The sequence below is a fragment of the Leptonychotes weddellii genome, chromosome 9 (genome assembly GCF_054177405.1).
Source record: "Leptonychotes weddellii isolate Sample4059 chromosome 9, ASM5417740v2, whole genome shotgun sequence".
Classification (NCBI taxonomy): Eukaryota; Metazoa; Chordata; class Mammalia; order Carnivora; family Phocidae; genus Leptonychotes; species Leptonychotes weddellii.
The window spans coordinates 71,716,616-71,738,903 of record NC_138377.1 but is presented as its reverse complement, the minus strand read 5'-3'; the positions used below and the strand labels follow the sequence as shown (position 1 = coordinate 71,738,903).

Here is a 22,288-nt window from a genome sequence, read left to right as displayed (position 1 = left end):
TATAAATTAAAAGTGATTTAAGTATAGAACTTACATTTTAACTATGTCTTGGCTTTACTCAAGATACTGTAAAAATTTTAAAATGTTCTTAACAATGTATGAATGCATTTTTTCAAAAAAGTGTCCCTAACATAATTCTCTTTGCTAACCCAATTATTTTGTTTTCTACTTTATAAAGTGCCACCTAGAAGAGACGTATTGCCCTTTCTAGAAAAATCAGATAAAACAAAGATCTCTTTAGTAGAAGAGTAATAAGGCTGCCTGATTCACTGTTCACTTTAATACAATAAAAGAAGTTTTAAAGCTGACCAGTAATTTATATACTTTTTTAAATCTCATGCTTTCATCTATACCAAATATGTCATTGTTTCCCTTATCTTTTCAAGCCGATCCTTCAAGCTTTAAAGTATTCCAGGAGCTTATGTAAATAAATCTGTATTGCCCCTACTAGAGCCTTTGTTAGTTTATAATTTAACAACTCAGCTTCCAACGTTAAGACCTAAGACTAGAATACGTACCATAAAATTTTTCAATAAATAATAATGTGTGGGATGGGGTTTTGTTGTTTGTTTTAAAGACAGACCTTCCTTCCTGCCAAGGTTAATCTTTTCACCTGTGCTTTTAATTCTTATAATCTCTTTACCTTCAAATTGTTTTCTTTTCCCAAATAAAAGTAGTAACTCTTCTGCATAAAACATGCAACCTCACCTGAAGACTAATGGCAGCTCTTACAAACTGTCCTATCTGCCTTGCAGCATAATAAAATTTGTACCTGTAATCCCCTCCTTAGATAAAAGTGACTTTAAAGGAACCAAACTGTATTATTCTATTTAAAATAATAATAAACATTTTTCCCTGATCATGTAAACAACAGAAGCCCATTCTAGTAAATGTGGAAAATAAAGAAAAATACTTGCCATCATAAAGTTAAAATTGGATCTTACTCTGTGTATCATATTTGTACTCTATTAGTCTATTAGTCTGAGACAACAGCTATTTATGATGACAATATATTCTTATTGCTAAGAATGCAACAATTTCCCTCTTGAGCTACTTTAATACTTAGTTGAAAGGCACTTGTTCTCAGTGATTTATCTTAAAAAATCTGACTTAATACTTAGTTGAAAGGCACTTGTTCTCAGTGATTTATCTTAAAAAATCTGACAGTAACTACTTCTATAATTTTCTGAAATAGTTCAAACTAAAGCTCTATTCTTCCCTGTTACGGTAGTGGACTACACAATAACCACTTTTCAGCCTAGCTTTTATTCTAATGAAACGAAGAGGCTCTTATTGTAAAACATAGCTGGGTTACCTTTATTTTATGCAAAATCTAAATCGTATCTCAACTGCTAATCTCTGATCTCATCTGAACAATTATATCAAATATATCCTTTCAGCTATAGTCAGCAAATTAGAAAACTAATACAGAAGTCCAGGTGAGAGGTAATGTTGGATTGGCCTTGGGTGATAATAATGGACACAAGAGGAATGAACTGATTTGGGTCTATTTTGGCGGAAGGGCCAGGAGGACTTATTGATGGGGTTAAGCAAGTGTTCTAAAAATTATCTAAAATTCTTAGTCACCATGACCTTTATTTTCTAAAATTTTCAACTGGTACTTAAGTAAAGTTAAAGGTAAAAGAAGAAGACCAAACATGAAGATAAATTTTGCCTCTCTTATATTGATCCATGTAGTTTCTTTTGAAATAGCAGTACTGTATTACACATAATCCAGAATAACTCTAAAGCTGTACGTTATTGTATTTTGTGGTAAATTCCTATTACGGTTGCATTTTCAACTTTGCACGTTGGCAAAAACATTTCCTATCAAATCAGGATACAGTTATAGAAAATTCTACAAGCCCCAATAGTCTAATATGCAAAATGTCCTTGGCCTAAAAAATGGCCTTTTTTTCTGTTTCTTTTCTCCCTCGTATCATACTCTTGCTCTGTTATTACCAAGCCTATTATATACATCTACCCAACTGTCTTCTTGCTCTCTTCATTCTTTCTATACTATCTCTAATTTTCAACTGAGTTGTCCTTCTATTGATTTGCATAAATTCTTTATATTATCAATGCTAATCCTCTGCCAGTTATGTGAATTTTAAGTATCTTCTGATCTGTGGCTTTTTTTTATTTTTGTAGTGTCTTTCGAAGAACAAAGCTTTTCTTTTACCATGGTCAAATGTATTTCTTTTCCTTTATGATTTGTGCTGGTGACTTTCTGTAAGATCTCATACATACCTATTTTAAACCTTTTACATTCTATTAAAAGATAAAACTTCCTTATCTTTTTAAAATCATTTCAGCACAGAATTCTCTACTTTCTCTGAAAGTAAAAAAGTCCTTAAAGTCACCATGTCTGGCAGAACAAATATTCCTGTATCTACTGAATTATAGCCCATGACCACTGACCAGAAATTAAATCCAATTTGGTCTTTGTTTCTCAACTACACATGATTCTCTGTTTCCCTTGGGCACAGCAACCAAGTCTGCTATACATAGTGCTGATGAATTGAGACCTACCTTCATTAATTTCTTTTTGTATCTAGGGTCCACTATGGTCCAGAAAACTAACAGAAGATCAGTTAAAGTGGGAAAAGGAGGCAGAAGAGGAGGTCAGAATCAGAGATTTGAAGATGCTATACTGCTTGGCTTTGAAGATGCAAGAAGGGGTCATGAGACAATGAATGCAGGCCTCCAGAAGTTGGAAAAGGCAAGGAAACGGATTCCCTAGATCCTCCAAAAAGAATGCAGTCCTACCACTACCTTGATTTTAGCCCAGTAAGATCTAGTTGGATGTCTAATCTTCAGACTACAATATAACAAAATTGTGTTATTTTAAGCCACTAAGTTTGTAGTAATTTGTTATAGTAGCAACAGGAAACTAATACAAAAGATGAGGAGGGCAAACCTTCCTGAGGATACAAAAGCAATCCACATACAGGAGGAAAAGATAACTATTTTCCATTTCTAACTACAACAGTATCAAACAAAACTGCTAAAATACTAAAAAGAAACAAACAAAAAAACGTAGAATCCCTTAAGATTTGTTCAGTACAGTAAGGATTTATATTTTTCCATAAGGAGGTATTTATAGTGACAAAACATTCCATGTCCTCAACAGTATATTTAAAGTATTACCCATCCAGGTATTAAGTATTATTTATTACAGAGACTGGGTATAAGAGAAAAAGGAAGCATTTAATAGAAGTAAATAAGAATGATATAGCATTTCACAGTGTAAGTACTTATTTTCTCAACTATAAAACATAAAGATGATATTCAGAAGATAACCACATTACCACCCATTCATCTATTCACTTATCCAGGGAGCATTTATTTATATGCTTCATATAAGACAAAATTTAAAAGTTATGATCTCTTCCTAGAAGCTCATAATTTAGTGGGAAATATAAATAGTGGGATATGTTAACACAAAGTGGGGAGTATAGGAGATGACTAAAATTCACATTTGATGTGGTTTCTGAACAGAAGTATATCAGGTGGAAGAAAAGCTACTAAGGACATTCCATGGAGGGAGCATGACACAAGTACGTCACATTTAAGGACAACATTAAGTTAACTTACTGGATCTTACTGTATCGGGTCTTTCATACATGGTCAAGATTAGTACTCTATTTTATCACAATAAAGAGACCATAGGGTGACAATCTACCAAGGGAGTAGAATACTCTGATTTGTGTTTTTAAAAATCTCTCTAAGACCAAGAGCAGTAACAGGACTTGACTGCATCAACCCTAATGAGATAGGTTATTTCAACATTTTACAGATAAGGATATAAAAAACTGAGTTTGATTATAAAGGTAGAGGTCCTGAATTACTTGTTTTGTATTGGCAACTTTAAACTTGGAACAAATATTATTTTCCACATGGTAATCACCAAAGCATCACATGGCAATTAATAGCATTGTGTTTAACAGCAAGCCAGATTTCCTAGATTCCAAAGGCAGTTGCATCATTTAAAAGTTATAAACTTGAGCAAATTACTTTGCTCTCTGTACCCCCATTCTCCTGGTCTGTAAATGGGCATAATAACTATCTACTGCAGTGTTTGAAAAGTGAATGAGGAAATGCAAGTAAAGTGCTTAGCATTTTACCTGGCTCACAGTTTGGTGCCCAATAAATGTTACTATTATAATGCCTTCATATATTAAATCAACTTTATGTTATAATATCTGCATTGTGAAATTGTCTAAATTTATCTCATTCTGTATTTATGACGGTTTTGTATAATAAACCCAGGAGATAGCTTTTTACTTTCAGTAAGAATTGTTAGCCACAGCTGAGTATCAAATATCAGTTCTCTAACTCTTCCACATACTGCTTACATGATGGAAGCACTTCTAACCAAGTCATAGGCATCTGGGAAGTCTTCCAGAAGAAGGAGAAATAAAACTAAAATCTAAAAAGGATAAATAAAGAGGTACTCACAAACTATCCCTTTAGAGTCAACAGTTCTAGGTTCTGCTAGACAATATCATCAACCTATGAAAGTAGTTTAAAACTCTAACAACTTTGTATGTCCTATACCTTCTGGACCCACTATTGTCAATTCCCCCGATTCCTTAATTACCAGCACTGATGACAGGATTTCATCTTTGGAAGTACTCTTGGTGTATGTTAGAAGAGCTGAACTATAAAAATATTCATTGTCAAAAAGAGACCAGAACGTAGAAGACAGGGAACCAATATTAATACCAGAGTTCATAATGAGATAAAAGCATTAGAATGAAATATAGTAGTTTTAAAATAATCTTACAATAGGAAAGGGCTAAGATCCAGAGGCCATTAAAAAATAAAGGGACAAATTCAACTATACGAAATACATTCCTGTATAGCAAAAACACCACACACAATATAGTAAAAAAGGAGTGACAAATTGAGGGAAAAAAAAGATGCAGCACATATCTATTAGTTTTCTATTGTTGCCATAATAAATTACTGAAAGCAGTGGCTTAAAACAACCCCAATTTATACAGTTCTGTGTACTAGAAGTCCAAAAGGCTTCACTGGCTACAATTAAGCTGCTGGCAGCACTGCATTCCTTTCAGGGTAATACAGAAGAGAATATGTTTCTTTGTCTTTTCCAATTCCTAAAAGTCACCCACTTCCTTGGATTGTAGCCTCCTTCCATTCTCAAGGCCAGGAACATTGCTTCTCTCTCACCCTTCAGTTACATCTCTCTCTGACCACCATCCCACTGTCAGGAAAAGTTCTCCACTTTTAAGAATGCAATACTATGTAGCCAGGATAAAAATGAGGAAGCTCTTTATAGTGTCAAGTGAGCTGATCTCTAAGTTTTATTAGGTTTGGATTTTTTTTTAAGGTACATTAAGTATGTTTAGTATGCTATCATTTGTGGGGAAAAGACACACATATGCTTGCATATGAATAGAATCTTTACACAATAGAACTGATTAACTGTTTCTTTAGCAAGGGAAAAAGATACAAGAGTAATTTTCCTTTCATTAAATACTCCTTTACATTTTTTGAATTTTGTATTATATGTATGTATTATCCTTTATGCAAAAATGTATTTACCAAACTCTTTTTTTTTTTTTAAGATTTTATTTATTTATTTGACAGAGAGAGACACAGTGTGAGAGGGAACACAAGCAGGGGGAGTGGGAGAGGAAGAAGCAGGCTTTCCACAGAGCAGGGAGCCCAATGTGGGGCTCGATCCCAGGACCCTGGGATCATGACCTGAGCCAGAAGCAGGCACTTAGCGGACTGAGCCACCCAGGCGCCCCGTATTTACCAAACTCTTAAACACACACACACGCTTACGCACGCGCGCATGCACTTCTTGAAAGGGCTATGATCTCAAATGGTACTTGTCTCTGTAACAAGAGTAACAGTCTTTGTACACTTGTCATTTATACAACAATGAATTTTTAATGGAATGCAGACTGATTTTAACAGCCTTCTTGCCCTCCCTGATGTCAAAACCTGCCCCACCCTGCACACTGAATCCCTCCCAAGAACCTGAAAGAACCAGTATCACTGTTCCCACCTTTTTACAATGTATAATTCTCCCTAATAACAGAGACTTGTTTAAATATAGCCTAGCATCTCAGCCCTCTCCACATTCCATAGAACATCCCCACAAATTACATCATATTTATGTATTTCTTCTAAAGATATGGGGCTCGTTAAGGAAATAGGACATGCCTGAAGGAAGCTGGATATTCGCATGTTGGATGTACAAATAATGGGCATCTTTTTAAAAGATTTTATTTATTTATTTGACATAGAGAGACACAGCGAGAGAGGGAACACAAGCAGGGGGAGTGGGAGAGGGAGAAGCAGGCCTCCTGCTGAGCAGGGAGCCCGATGCGGGGGCTCGATCCCAGGACCTTAGGATCATGACCTGAGCCGAAGGCAGACGCTTAACGACTGAGCCACCCAAGTGCCCCTCAAATAATGGGCATATTATGAAGAGATACAAACAGAAGGTGAAAGGTAAGGGAGGGAATTCCTTAGTCTTCCTAAGTCTTGCACCTAAGATCAAGGATTTGAGAAGGAAAGGCTTGAGAGGGATTCCTGGGTGGTAGAAGAATGATTTCTACCCTTTGAAAGCAGACATAGGTTTAGCAGAAAGGTATTCTTACAGACTCCAAGGTGAACATGAACAATCTCTAACTTGTAATACATTATCTAGTTATATTTCTTACTTTCCAAAAAGTCTTCCCTGATGCCTATCATTAGGTAGGTATGTCTTATAAATGCTTCCATCATGTAAAGTGTTGAGTAGAAGACTCAAAATAATTCATACTTGATAGTTAGGTATGGTTAATAATTCCTATTTTAAAACCAAAAGGGGACACTGATTTAGGGTAAGGTACATGATATCCTTGTATGTACCACTATGTAATTACATGAGAAGTTCCTTTCTACAAGTAGGAAGGCATAGTAATCTACTTCTCTTGTTTCTTGGTGCCTTTAGTAAAATTTTATTGCCTGATCTTATCTGTGCTACCAGAAATATTAATGAAAAATGTGTGGGCTTATGACTAAGATGAAGTAATTCTCATCTAAGTGCATCAGGTCAATACCAAGAACATTTGGTGAGAGATTACCCCTCTTTCTGGTCAGGGAACAGACGCAGGGAGATTCAGATGGCACTCATGAGGAAGTAATTCTTTCACTGTCAACATAAATGTTTTCATTAAGAAATCCAGCAGAATCCTTTATATTTAGTACCCCCAACTTTTGAATATGTTGCCAATCCTTCTATATGGTTTTGTACATGTAACCTTATTTAGTAGAGGTGATGAGCATTTACTTTTTCAAATGCACCTGGAAGCAAGTACTGAGAGTGAAGTTTTACCCATGCTGAGAATGTATACAGTGCCTTGGCATTTAATAGCAAGGAAAAGAGGAATAATGAGGGTAAGATGACAACCCTGCATATCTAGGATGCTAATTCTTCACTGATTAGGCAAACAAGCTGAGGATGCTAAAAAGATATGGAGTCAGTGGCAGGGACCAAAATTAATCAGCAGAATAATCTCGAGAAAAAGGAAGTATCTCTCCATACAGTATTTAAAAAACCACCAACATGAATATCTGATAGTCCTGGATATGCCCAACATCTGAAAGTCCTAGGAGTACCTCCATAAAATAAGGTATTTAATAAATGCTTGTATAATTGAATCCAGAAATAAAAAAGAAAATCAGATGAAGCAGCATGAAAAATTCTCAACAATTCTTATAAATACCTATCAAAAGTGCTTTTGGAAAAAAGCAGACAGCCCAAGATCATTTAAACACTTAAGCAAATGAGAATCTAGTCAAAATTTAGGAGTCTTCAATGATGTAGGTACGTAATTATACAATGTTAATAATACTTTATCCTATAGAAGGAAGTTTAGAGGTTCTCTAAAAATGCCATACTAGTCTGAAAATAAGAAGTATAATAGCAAATAGCTAATCCTAATTGTGTAACTGCAGAACCTCTGAGAATTTTAGACATTATTCCTTCCAAATGCAAGATAAATGAATTCAATTTTCACTGAAAATGTAATACCCTACAGTAGTGTGGTCTAATAGAAATATAATGCAAGCCATATATGTAATCTTTAATTTTCTAGTAGTTATTAAAAAAGTAGAAAGAGTAAGCTGACAGTGAAAACACCAGAGAAGGTTAGCTTCAAGGGCCCATCCCTCAACAGAAATACTATAAAGCAGAGCAAATAATTACAATCAACTTTGTCAGAACTCTAGAAAATAGTCAAAGATTTACAGCGACCAAGCAAATGTTAAATCTAAGGGCAACTTGAGAATGGTAGGAAAGCTTTGTGGCACTTGCCCTTGGTCTAACCCCACTCCCTAACCCCACCCTCAGAGGTGGTCTTAAACATGGCAACCTGTGTTCTCAGCATGGGATCCTGGTCCCTGGTTCTGGAGAAAGCAGAGCCAACTTCACTCTCAAAGAACTGCATCTGGAGCTCTGTGAAGGACTGACATAAGGTGCTTGCATTCCCTAAACACATCGTAAGGCAAATGAACAACCAGCTGCTGCCAAGGGCAAAATATTACAGATGGCCAGTAACAGATGTACCAAGAGCCTGGGAGGAAAAGCTGGGAGAGTTTCTTTAGAGAATTAAAGCAATCAAAACTGATGCTATAGACTGGGGAATTTAGAAAGCCACATGCACAGCCAGGACAGAGAAGTTCTGAAAGACTCTTAAGTTTTTATCTTGGGCTGACCTCTAAGCTCAGCACAAGTGGGAAGTAAAGGGTAAGGCAGCTATAAATGGCTTGGCTAAGCACTGAAAGAGTGCTATGATACAGAGATAATATGTTAAGACTGGGAGAGTTTTTCTTTTTTTCTGTTTTTTCTTTCTTTCTTTCTTTTTTAACTCCTGGAGCTCAAGGAAATCTGTCAAAACATGAGATGACCCCAGGTTTTAGGAAGAGAGACTTCAGAGACCACACATGGCAAAGAATAAAGACTTTAAAGTTTAGAAAATTAAATAACTACAGCCCACAACCAGCAACAAACTCTGAAGAGTGGAAGAATCTGATTTCCAGAGTTATTACATTATGATATTCAAACTGTTCAGTTTTCATCAAAAATTTACAAAGCATAAAAGAAACAGGAAAGTCTGGGCCATTCACAGATGAAATTAACAGAAACTGTCCTTGAAGAAGCAAAGACATTGGACTTACTAGACAAACATTTCAAATAAACTGTCATAAATACACTCAGAGTAAAGAAAATGATGAAAATGAGGTATGAGCAAACAGAAAATATTAATAAAGAAACAAATTATAAGGGGTGCCTGGGTGGCTCAGTCAGTTAAGCATCTGACTCTTGGTTTCAGCTCAGGTCATGATCTCAGGGTCCTGGGATCAAACCCTGCATTAGACTCCACACTCAGCGGAGAGTCCACTTGAGGATTCTCTCTCTCCCTTTCTCTCTGCCCCTCCTCTCTCTCTCTCTCTCAAATCAATCTTAAAAAAAAAAAAAAAAGACAAATTATAGAAAGGAACCCAACAGAAATTCTGGAACTTAATATAGTAACTGAAATGAAAAATTCAGTAGAAAGTTTAATAGCAGGTTTGATCAGGAAGAAGAATCAGTGAGCTTCAAGGTAGGTCAACCAAAATGATCCAGTCTGAGTTGGAGAAAGAAAAATAAAGAAAAATGAACAGAGCTAAGAAATCTTTGAGGCACTATCAAATGTACCAACATACATGTAATAGAGAATCTCAGAAAGAGAAAAGGGAAACAGGCAGAAAGAATATTTGAAGAAATGAAAAACCTTTACAAACTTGATAGAAGACATAAATCTACACATCCAAGAAGTTAAACTCCAAAAACAGATAAACCAAAAAAAAAGTGTTGAAACTGAGACACATCGTAATCAAGTTGTTAAAAGACAAAAAGTCTAGGGGGGGTGCCTGGGTGGCTCAGTCGTTAAGCATCTGCCTTTGGCTTGGGTCATGATCTCAGGGTCCTGGGATCGAGCCCCACGTCGGGCTCCCTGCTCAGCAGGAAGCCTGCTTCTCCCTCTCCCATTCCCCCTGCTTGTGTTCCTTCTCTTGCTTTGTCTCTCTCCTGTCAAATGAATAAATAAAATCTTAAAAAAAAAAAAAAAGACAAAAAGTCTTGAAAGCTGCAAGAGAAAAACTACTCATCATATACAAGGGATTCCCAATAGGATTAGCAGCCAATTTCTCATAGAGAACAATGGAGGCTAGAGGCAGTGGAATGATGTAAAGTGCTGGGGTAAAAAGGTCAACCAAGAACTCTATCCTTCAAAAATGAAGAAGAAATTAAGATAACTAAAAAGTTGAGGGAGTTGCCACTTGTAGATCAGCTGTATAAGAAGTGCTAAAAAGAATCCTTCAGAATGAAATAAAAGGACACTAGACAGTAATTCAAAACCATATGAAGAAATAAGGAATTGTGGTAAGGGCTACCACATAGGTAAATATAAAGCCATCATTATTCTATTTTTGGTTTGTAGATTTTTGTTTCCAATTATAAATCTATATTAATGGGCACATTAATGTATGAAGATGTAAACTGTGACAATAACAACATACAGTGGACCTGTATAGGAGTACAGCTTTTATGGGCTATTAGAGCTAAGCTAAAATCAATTTAAATTAAGGTGTTATAAATTTAAGATGTTAACTGTAATCTCCTTGGTAACCACTAAGAAAATATCCAATATATATATATAGATAGATAGATATAGATATAGGTAGATATACATATATATATATGAGAAAAGAATTGAAAATACACTACAAAAAAATTAAATGCACAAAAAGGAAAAAAGAGGAAATGAGAAACAGAAGAGGTATAAAATATACAGAAAACAAATGGTAAACAGGCAGAAGTATTTCATCATCAGTAATTACATGTAAGTGGATTAAACACTGCCAATCAACTGGCAGACAGGATTTAAAAAAAAAAAATCATCCAACCATATACTGTCTACAAGAGACTCACCATACATTGTCTACAAAAGACTGACTTCACATCCAAAACTACCAATAGGTTGAAATGAACAGATGGGAAAAAATATTCCATGAAACAATAACCAAAAGAGAGCTGGAATGGATATATTAATATCTGATAAAATAGTCTTAAAGTAAAAAAAAATTGATACAAGAGAAAAAGGTCATTATATATTGATAAAAGGGCCAATTCATCAAGAAGGTGTAGCAATTATAAATATACATGCACCAAACAGCAGAGATCCAAACTATACGAAGTAAACACTGACAAAATGAGGAGAGAAGCAGATCTGCAATAATAGTTAGGGACTTGGATACCACACTTTTAATAATGAATATAACATCATCTATAAAAAACAATCAAGCACTGATATGCAACAATGTGCAACTTCACAAAGATTACTCTAAGTTAAAGAAGCCATACACAAAAGGTCACATATTATATGATTCAATTTACATAAAATAACCAGAATAGGTAAATCTATAAACAGTAAATAGGTTGTTGGCCTGCGGATTGGGGAGTAACTGCTTAATGTATATGAGGTATGTTTTTAGGGTGATGAAACTGTTCTGAACTAGATAGAGATGGTGGTTGCACAACACTGTGAATGTACTAAATACCATTAAATTGTACACTTTAAAACAGTTAAATATGTGATTTTTTTCCTCAATTTAAAAAAAAGGAAAAGGAGGTAAAATTAATAATAGTATATTTTAATTAATCCAACATATCCAACATAATGTCATTTTAATAGATACTCAGTATAAAATAATGAGAATTTTCCACTTTTTTCATACCTAAGTCTTTGAAATTTGGTGCACATTTTATACACAGCACCTGTTGATTCTGACTAGTGCTCTATAGTCATATGTAGCTAACAGCTACCATGTTGGACAGGAAATCTAACAAAAAGATTATAAAAATAACTTGTCAGGTGAGCATATATTGAAAGAAGACATTCTTAAAATCTGGAATGCTCACTTTCTCTCATACAACACTTGCAGCTAATCCCCAATGCCTTCTCTTTGTTATAAACTGAAGTAGCCACCAAAGAAATAAATATATGCATATTTCTACCTTTCACTTTATTTTCTCTTCTGGAATGCTCTTTACAGCAATATAAAAGACCCATAGTTAATGCTCATCTTAGCTTCTAGAGGCTATAAAGGCTTCTTCTGGTGAATTTGGAGAATTTATAATCTCTATCTTTCATTATGCAGTTACTAGTTATGATTCCTCTAGCTTTGCCTTGTATCATTTAGCTTTAACCATCTCCCATTTACCACATCTTAAATTTCCCATACCACACATAGTGCCTTGTATAGACGAAGAACTTGATTTGACATTCAACATGTTCCTGTTCCATCACAATTCTCTTCTACTACAACTAATGAACACTATCTCATCTGCAGGTCAGGATAAAATCAAAAGAACATCTGCAACATCTACCACACAATGTGAATTAGCTATCTAGCATCTTTAACTCAAGAAAACATACCACAGGAAACACAGCAGAGCAACTTCAAGACTCCTTTTCAGCAGGAGTCCTCATAGCGATTCAGAGGCTATTCTTTAGCTCCTCAACTGATAGTTCAATTGTAAGGGAATAAAACCCTATGGGTATGAAATTATGAGCGTATAGAACCATTCCTGGCTTAAAAGCTCCACACAGGAACCAAAATATATAACAGTACCATGGACATAGTTTCTTGGAAGTCCAAAGGGATATACCCAGGTAAAAGAATACACCATGCTCAGGGCAGAGTAAAGCTCTGGCTCCCCACCCAGTATATGGCTCATTTGCAATTTTCCCAGTCCAGATGCTGTTAACCAGTCAGCAATGCTGCCTAATAACACAACTCACATTCCACTTCCATCAGGATTCCAGAGAACCCGAGCTTAAAAAAATAACCCCAAATCATTTTCCATAAAGAAGGAGAACGGAGGGGCACCTGGTTGACTCAGTTGGAAGAGTATGTGACTCTTGATCTCAGGGTCATGATATCCAGTCCTACACTGGGTATAGAGATTACTTAAATAAATAAAACTTAAAAAAAAAGAAAAGGAGAATGGATTTGTTTAAGTTTTTTTTTACTATTATCTAAGATTAACTGCCAATTAGATGAAGACACATTTACATACATATTTTATTTAAAGAGTTAGTGTTTGGTCACTGTAATTCATTCTATTACTATCAGCTATCAGAATATGGATATTGCCTCATATATAATTTATTCATTATAATAATATTCTAACTGTATAAGAATAAAGTAAGTAAAAAATGACCTTAGTATTACTTACACATATACTTTTTAACAATCTGAGTTGTAAATCTGAAAAGCATTGCTGCCTTTAACAAATAAGACATACTCCAACAATATATCCTCTAAAATGTCACTGATAAGGGGAGAAAAAAATTCTAGTAGCATCTCATTTAAAAAGCGGACTGTGGGGGCAGCTGGGTGGCTCAGTCGGTTAAGCATCTGCCTTCGGCTCAGGTCATGATCCCAGGGTCCTGGGATTGAGTCCTGCATCGGGCTCCCTGCTCAGTGGGGAATCTGTTTCTCCCTCTCCCTCTGCCTGCCACTCTGCCTACTTGTGCTCTCTGTCAAATAAAATCTTTAAAAAAAATTTTTAAGTAATATAAAAAAAAAGTGGACTGTGAAGGAACATTTTGAAGTAACATCAAATATGTACCTGGAGTTGTGGGGAGAGATAGCAGGAGAGGAAGTTTACAAGACCTGTCAGTCAATTTGTACTGGCACTAAGTAGATTTTAAAAGTGGAAAGGCAGGACATATGCTCCTCTGAATCAAGCATTCTGAGTAGAAAATCTGGCAGCTGACAATGAACCAAAAGAACAGGGATCCCTTTGGGGACCAAAACAGACACTTGATAACATTTCTCCAATTAAGATTAAAATAACTTAGATTCAGTTGCAGAGCTAGTTTTTCTTACAGTGAGATTTCCTTAAACCCTCATTTTTTCCAGACCCAATTACATAGATAGTAAGTGATAGAGCCAAGTAGTCAAATAAAGGTCTGAATAGAAAGCCTCTGCTTTTTATCATCATTTACAACCAAACCAATGCATGGTTGATATAACTCACTGATCAAAAACAGTATTCACACTTGGGCACCTGGGTGGCTCAGTTGGTTAAGCGACTGCCTTCGGCTCAGGTCATGATCCTGGAGTCCGGGATCGAGTCCCGCATCGGGCTCCCTGCTCGGCAGGGAGTCTGCTTCTCCCTCTGACCCTCCTCCCTCTCGTGCTCTCTGTCTCTCATTCTCTCTCTCTCAAATAAATAAAAATAAAATCTTAAAAAAAAAAAAAAAACAGTATTCACACTCTAAGTATACGTCTACTCTAAAAATAAATTTTTTATCTCAAGGTTCCAAGAAGCTTTAGAATTCTCATAGAATAAGTTAAGATGCTATCTATTTCTCTTGCCACATGTCCATGTACACACATGTGCACACACAAAAACCCTGCCGGCATGTGGACACAATACACAACTGTCAGTATGGAAAATTTAGCAGGATTCCTGCTATTATGCTGTTTGAAGTGTACTGACAATGCTTCAAATCAAAAGCGTTTAATTTTTAAATAAAGGTGACTTCATTTTAGAGTTGGCTCTAGGGGCGCCTGGGTGGCACAGTTGGTTAAGCGTCCAACTCTTGGTTACCACTCAAGTCGTGATCTCAAAAGTTGTGAGATGGAACCTTGCATCATGCTCCATACCCATCACGGCGTCTGCTTAAGACCTTCTCTCCCTCCTTCTGTCCCTCCCCCACCACGCTCACTCGCTTGTGCTCTAAAATAAATAAATAAATCTTTAAAAAAATAAAGTTGGCTCTGGTTAAGATTCCTTATTTATCTCCCTCACCCCATTAGCTCCAAATACACAAAATCCTCATAGTTACAGCAGAAATGGCCTCTTCTCAGAGTTCAAAAGTCCTGGAATTGAGTCTTATTGTCTCTGATTTGTTTAGCTTGGGTTACTAGATAATTCCTAAACAAATCACACCTATGAAGGATCATGCAACTCAAACCAAAGGCCTCAAAGTAAAGAAGGGATGATTCTCCCCAAAGAGTAGGGAGCTCTTCTTTTAACAGAAGAATCAAGTTACAGTTGGCAAACTAAAACAAAAGATGGCCATTACAAAGGAAACATGGGTGTGGATTCAAGGTAAAAAAGTCACTTAAAGTAGGTGGAACATGATGAAAGAAGACATAAGAGTATGCACTGTATATGTTATTCTTGTGTGAGTTGGAAGATTACTGAAGATGACAAAAATTAGACTAAACAGGAATCTTACTGGTCAGGCTTTGCATATTCAAAAGGGACTATTACAGGCTTCTGTGCCAGGGGCATATCATTAAATTGGTATATAAGAATAATTTTATTAAAAAATAGGATCAGGAAAGCTTGGAAGAGTCAGGAAGCAAAGACAGAAAGGCAGCTAGGAAGATGCTATCTGAATTCAAATATTATTTCAGTAATGAACCCCGGGAATACAGCAATGTCTTTACAGATAGAAGTACAAGGCAGAGTCTTAGATCTATTCATTTAAACAAAACTCATAGAACAAATACTATGAAAGAAACAGGGAATACAAAAAATATAGGAGTCAAAGATAATCTCCAGGACTGGAAACTTGTAAAGATTCAGTCTAGTGGTGCTGCATGCAGTGTAAGGGATGTAGAAAAAAAGTCAATCTAGCATCAGAGTTTCGTTGTCAAGTGTAGTAAGAACATTCAAGGGGAATAACTAAAAAGGCATGGAGAGCATAAGTAATTCAACAGTTCCTAGCACATAACAGATGAAAAAAAAATCAAATAGATGGATGGATGGATTGAATGTCTTTCACAAGCCAAATAATATACTGAACAAAAAGTATCCAAAAATGAATAAGACACAGTCCTTGTTCTCAAAGAATTCACAATCCAACTAACTAGAATAAATAATAAGGGAAATGATTTTTTTAAACAGCCATTAGGGTTCAGAGGAACAAGTGATTAATTCTGGAAATGGAGCTTCGAAAGTGAATCTGAAGGCTTCATAAAAGATAAGTAGAATATGCTACTGAGACTGAGCTTTGGGAGAAATACCCCTTCTTTTAAGAAAGAGAGGAGTCAGTGATTGGGGTCACAGTACTTAAGGTAGGCAGGAAATTTTGAGGAAGAAAGTGTAATGAAAGCCAAGACAATGATTTCTGTCTTAAAATATGAAAGATAAGCCTAGTTTATTGAAAGTATGATTTGAATGCAAAAGTACTAATGGATTGATACAATTAACTGTGGAACACTCATTTCTCCAGTAACAGAATAATTAAAGTAATAAATCAGATTCTGTTGATATCTCTTTGTTAAATCATATCATTTTAAGATAGACTGCCTTTTATAAAGGAATAGCTATAAAATAAGCGTTTGAATTTTCTGTCTCTTCTCCTTTCACAAATGAGACTCAGATTCAGCCTATACTGATAACTGTAACATAGGTCTTAAGCAGAAATCAAAAACAAACCTAAATGAGCAAAGACTACTGCTTTTAAGTGTGTACTTGCAGTGGTGGAGACTGGCATCTAAAGGGAATACTTAACACTCCACGCTCTACTCCAGCAGCTGCCTTATAGAAATGCAGGCTCAATATTATGAGAATATTTTGATCTTTTTTAGAGAAGCTAGAAATCTTGCCTATATGAAATCTGAATTAAGTACTGGTTTATTTATGTGTGGACTAGTTTTACCTAAAGTTTTTATCTTCTGTCTTAGACAAATAACTATTCTTGAGTTCAGGAGAAATATAAATTATGTTTATCCATTTTTACCACTACACTTCTCTTTCTTTTTTAAACCAGAAAACTATACATAAAAACATAGCATGTTTTGGGATCTCCTCAACAATGCAAGCAACAAGAAAGAGCGATTAACCAATCAGTACTTTATTCTTCACTCCTTAAACTGTCACTTAATACATTTTCATTTTAAAGAGCTGAATACACTTCACTCTTAAATATGAAATAAGAAATTTGTATAATCTCAACAAATTCATTTAATAATAAGCACACAGGTAACCAGGAATCATGGACAAACTTGTTCTAGATAAAAATTCCATTGGTTCAAAGATTCCCAAACTCACATCTGAGTACTGGCTCTGAGTATTATCTGGAGAACTTTTAGAAACAGATTCCCAAGGTCCATTCCCTGATTCCTAAGGGATGAGACTTAGGAAATCTGTATTTTAATTTTCTGAAGTAGTTCTGATATGTAGCTGTATTTGGGAATAACTACTTATTCAAAACTATAAAAACTTATTTTTGAATAAATTAACTGAAAACCTGACACTAAAATTTTATCCAGAATTTTTTCTTTCCTATCACTTCAGGCAATACAGACAATTACTCTTGTCTTATTATAATCTTAAAAATTAAATTCCAAAAGAAAGCACTAACACAGGAACTCAACAGTCAAAGCAAAATCATTCATTTAAGATAGCCTGGCAACCTAAAATCTTTTAGTAGCTCCTTACCATCTAAGACTCTATCTCTGACTCCTCTCCCAGCTCATTATCTCCAGCCACAACAGCGTTCTTTCCACTCTTAAACAGCTTCCCTCCACCCCAGAGTCTCTGCATTTGTTTCCTTTACTTGGATACTTCCAAGACATTCAGAGACATTAAGCCTTCCTCCCTAAATATAAATATAAGCTAACAAGAATCCTCCTCAAAGTGGATTCACCCAATCTAAAATAGTCCCAATAGCCAGCTTCCCTCCATCCTATTCTATAAATTTTTAAAAGATTTTTTATCCATTTATTTGAGAGAGAGCGAGCGTGTGCAGAGCTTGGGAGACAAAACAAGAGTGGGGGGAAGGGGTAGAGGGAGAGGGAGAAGCAGACTCGCGATGAGCAGATGAGCAGGGAGACTGACTACTCGACAACGTGGGGCTTGATCCCAGGATCCTGGGATCCTGACCTGAGCCCAAGGCAGACGCTTAACGTACTGAGCCACCCAGGCACACCCCCAATCCTATTTTATTACACTCTATTTTCCCAGTTTCATTTTCCTCATAATGCTTATGACTATCTGACATTATCTTATTTACTTATTTCTTTAGGTATTTATTGTCTGCCTCCTATTAACAGAGTTTATGTTCCACGTAAGCAGGGATCTGTTTTCCTTACTCACTATTATATCAAATAGAGTATTATCGGAGATACAGCAAGTGCTCAATAATGTTATGTTATTGTTGAGTAAATGAACAGAAAAAGTATACAAATTCCTAATCTTGCTCTTAATTGTGCCATATGAGCCTCTATGAAAACAAAAAAGTGTTTTTATAAAGTTCTAAGCAAGATTAAATGTTCCACCTTCCTCCTTGGAGCTCCCTTCCTCCAGAAATAGTCATTCCTCTGTATCCTTTTGGTCAAGTAATTTTGACTTGGGGTAGGTAAACATAAGAGACTCCAGAAGCAGCAACTCTAGTGAAATAAAGAGCTACGAGCAAGTACAGTCTTAAAATCCAAGCAAACCCCCCAAAATATAGAACTTTTCTCAATTATGTTTCATTCAAAGAAGACTACCTGAGTTCTCAGAGTGATGGGTCTTTCCAGGAACCAGGTGTACTCTGGATCCTAAGAGAATGACGGATGAGTAAAGGTAAATTAAAGATGGTGAGGGAGGAAGGGGGGAGTAAAGGAAGGGAAAGAATGGTTTTCTGAAAGAAGACTACTTTATGCAAGTGGCACTGCTTTCCTCAAGAAGTTCACCACCTAAATAGCATTATTAAATAGGATTACAGATAAGTAGCAACATGACAATGTGCATATGAATGAAAATGCACAGAAACATAGGAAAAGCTGAATCTTAAATATAAATTTGATAAATTTAATAAAGTGGAACAATATTATTTTTAAATAGATATTTACATAATGTTTTATATCCCAAGAATCAAATGCTGAAAAAATAAACTAAACAGGAAATAAAATAAAGGGCCAGTCAGAAAAACTTTACTACCTTCAACAATACTTAAAAAAAAAATTGAAAAATTCAACATCAATTCTTGAAAATACTTGGTAAAGAACTATTACAAAGGTACTTCCTGGGGCATCTGGGTGGCTCGGTCGGTTAAACGTCTGCCTTGGGCTCAGGTCAGGATCCCAGTGGGATCTCGAGCCCTGGCTTGGGCTCCCTGCTCAGCAGGGAAGTCTGCTTCTTCCTCTCCCTCTACCCCTTCCCCCACTTGTGTGCGTGCGCGCACGCTCTTTGTCTCTCTCTCTCTCTAATAAATAAAATCTTAAAAAAAAAGAAAGAAAGAAAGAAAGGTACTTCCTTAAAAAAAAAAGGTATCTCCTTAACATGGTAAAGGCTATTAAAAACTACTGGAGTGGGCGGGTGGGGGGAAAAAATCTCAGTAATTATTACCATACCACAAAGTGAAACACCTAAGGCATTTCTATTATACCCAGATACAGGACATTACTTGGGAGGTTAAAAAAAAAAATTAAAGTTACAATAATATGATTAAAGAGGAGGGTAGAAAAAAATGTGTTGATTAAAAATTACTGTTATTTGCTGATTATATGATTGCTCACCTAAAAAATATAAACCAAAGTTTTTATTAGAAAAATGAACAAGACTTTTGGTTTTTACCCCAGCCTGAAAGAAGCTTGAAATCCACCAGCGTGTGCAAACTGAAAAGTCAACAACTCTTCTTAGAGCTATAAAAGAAGTGAAGTCACAGAGCAAATCACTGCCCCCAAAATTACAGACAGGCAGATGAATACAAGGAATCACAACTTACTGGAGCAGAAAACCAAGAGTAGACAGAGAGACCTCTGCAGGAAACAGTGGTGGGATAGGGAAACCTGACCTGAGTTATGACTGACAAATTGCTGGAGGCTCAGTGTGGACAACTCTGAGATTAAAAACTCCAAAGGAAACCAGTCACTGAAGTTCCCCACACTTTTCTGAGTTTTACCTCTTGGAGCTCTACCAAGTCTTCATGGTGAATAACAGAGAAAAATCCCCTGATGCTTCCAGAAGAGAAGGGAAAAAGGAGGCAATCTGAAATATACCAGAGCACTTTGTTCTTTCTAACAAAATTTGTTCTCAGGAGAAATTATTTAAGGAGAGCCTAACCTCCCGAAGTTTTATCAGAACCAAAGTAACCTAGGAAAAGGGAAATACCCAAGTACAGTCTCCCTCCAGTCATTGTCCTACCTAAGAGGGGTGAAGGGTAAAAATCACTTGAGAAGTTCACAGTCCACAGACAGAGGACCATAAAAGACTAAAACCTAAATAAGTTCTGAGGTCAAACGTACAGCAATGTGATGATTAACAATAATGTATTATACACCTGAAATCTGCAAAAAGGATATATCTTAAGTTTTCTTACCACCAAAAAAAAGGTGGTGGGGGGGAGTGGACCTATATGCTGTGATAGATAGGTTAATTAGATTGATTGTAGTGATTATTTCACAATGTATATGTATACCACAACATTAAATTGCATGCTTTAAGTATAAATAATTTTTGTCACTTTATACTTCAATAAAACTGAAGGAAAAAAAGACTAAGCCCTAATAGCTGGACTATAAAACACTTCCCCTACACCCCCACTTTACCACCACCTTACTAAAGGCCTATTTACAGCAATTCATTTTATCAAGTACAACATGTCTGGCTATCAAGAAAAAATTACAAGGCATACTAAAAGGCAAGAAACAATTTTAAAACACAGAACATCAAAACTAGACTTAGCTATGACAGAGATGTTGTAATCATCAAACCAAGAATTTAAAAACAACTATAATTAATATACTAAGTGCTCTAATGGATAAAGTAAACAGTATGCAAAACAGATGGGCAATTAAAGCAGAGATGGAAATCCTAAGAAGGAACTAAAAAGAAATGGTAGGGATCAAAAACACTAAACAGAAATGAAAAATGTCTTTGATGGACTCAAAGACATTAATAAACTAGATGTAGCTAAGGAATCTCTAAGTTTGATGATATCTCAGTAGAAATCCCCAAAACTAAAAAGCAGAGAAAAAAGACTGGAAAAAAAAAAAAAGTCTAAGAACTATGAGACAACTAAAAACTGTGTAATGAGAATAAAAGAAAGAGAATAGAAAAACAAAAGAAATACTTGAAACACTAATGACTAAGACTTTACCCAAAATAATATCAGACACCAAATCACAGGTCCAAGAAGCTCAAAGAACAGCAAGCAAGATAAATGTGAAAAAAAAACAAAACAAAAAACTATACCTAGGCACATCATTTTCAAACTACAGAAAACCAAAAATAAAGAAAAATTATTCCAAAGAAGTGAGAGAAAAACAAATTACCTCTACAGAAAAAGATAAGAACTCTGACTTCTCAGAAACCATGAAAGCAAGAGACTGGAGTGAAATATTTATACAGTGTTGAGAGAAAAGAAACAACTGGCCTAAAATTCTGTACCCTGTGAAATTACCCTTCCAAAGTGAAGGAGATATAAAAACCCTTAGGCAAAGAAAAATTGAGAGAATTTGTTGCCAGAAGACCTGCTTACTAGAAATGTTAAAAGAAGTTCTTCAGATAGAAGAAAACTAATATAGGTCAGGAAAACTTAGGTCTACCTAAAAGAAGAGAACTGAAGATAGAATCAGTGAAGGTAAAATAAACACCTTTATTATTATTCTTAACTGATCTAACAGCTAAGTTTCTTCAAAATAACAATGTATCCAATTATGTAAGTTTATGACTATGTGAATATGTATATGTGTGTAGTATATATATGAAATACAAAATAACATAGGTCAAAGAAATCTCAAGACGTTTTAAAATATTCTGAATTAAATGAAAATGAAAATGAATTTGTCAAAACTTAATGAGATACAGTGAAAGCAGCATTGAAGGCATCTATAAGAAAGGAAGTATCTAAAAATCAATTATCTAGGCTACCACCTTAGCAAAGTAGAAGAGCAAGTGAAATCCAGAAAAAGCACAGGAGAAGAAATTAAAAAAAAGAAATTAGAGCAGAAATCAATTAAATTGGATACAGAGATTATTAGAGAAAAATCAGTAACACCAAAAGCTGGTTCTTTGCAAAGATCAATAAAATTGGTAAGTCTCTAGCCAGGCTAACTAAGAAAAAAAGAGAAAAAATACAAATGACCAATACCAGAAATGAAAGAGAAGACATTACTACAGATTCCACAGACATTAAAAGGATGATAGAGGAATACTATGAGCAACTCTATGCCCACAAATTTGACAACCTACATGAAATAG

The 22,288-nt window shown here is 35.5% G+C and overlaps 1 protein-coding gene across 1 annotated transcript in view; it reads right to left on the bottom strand.

Annotated features, from left to right (window-relative positions):
- Positions 1-22,288, bottom strand: part of SPRED1 (sprouty related EVH1 domain containing 1) — a 121,053-nt gene that overhangs the window by 64,986 nt on the left and 33,779 nt on the right. The gene's annotated exons all lie outside the window — the stretch shown is intronic.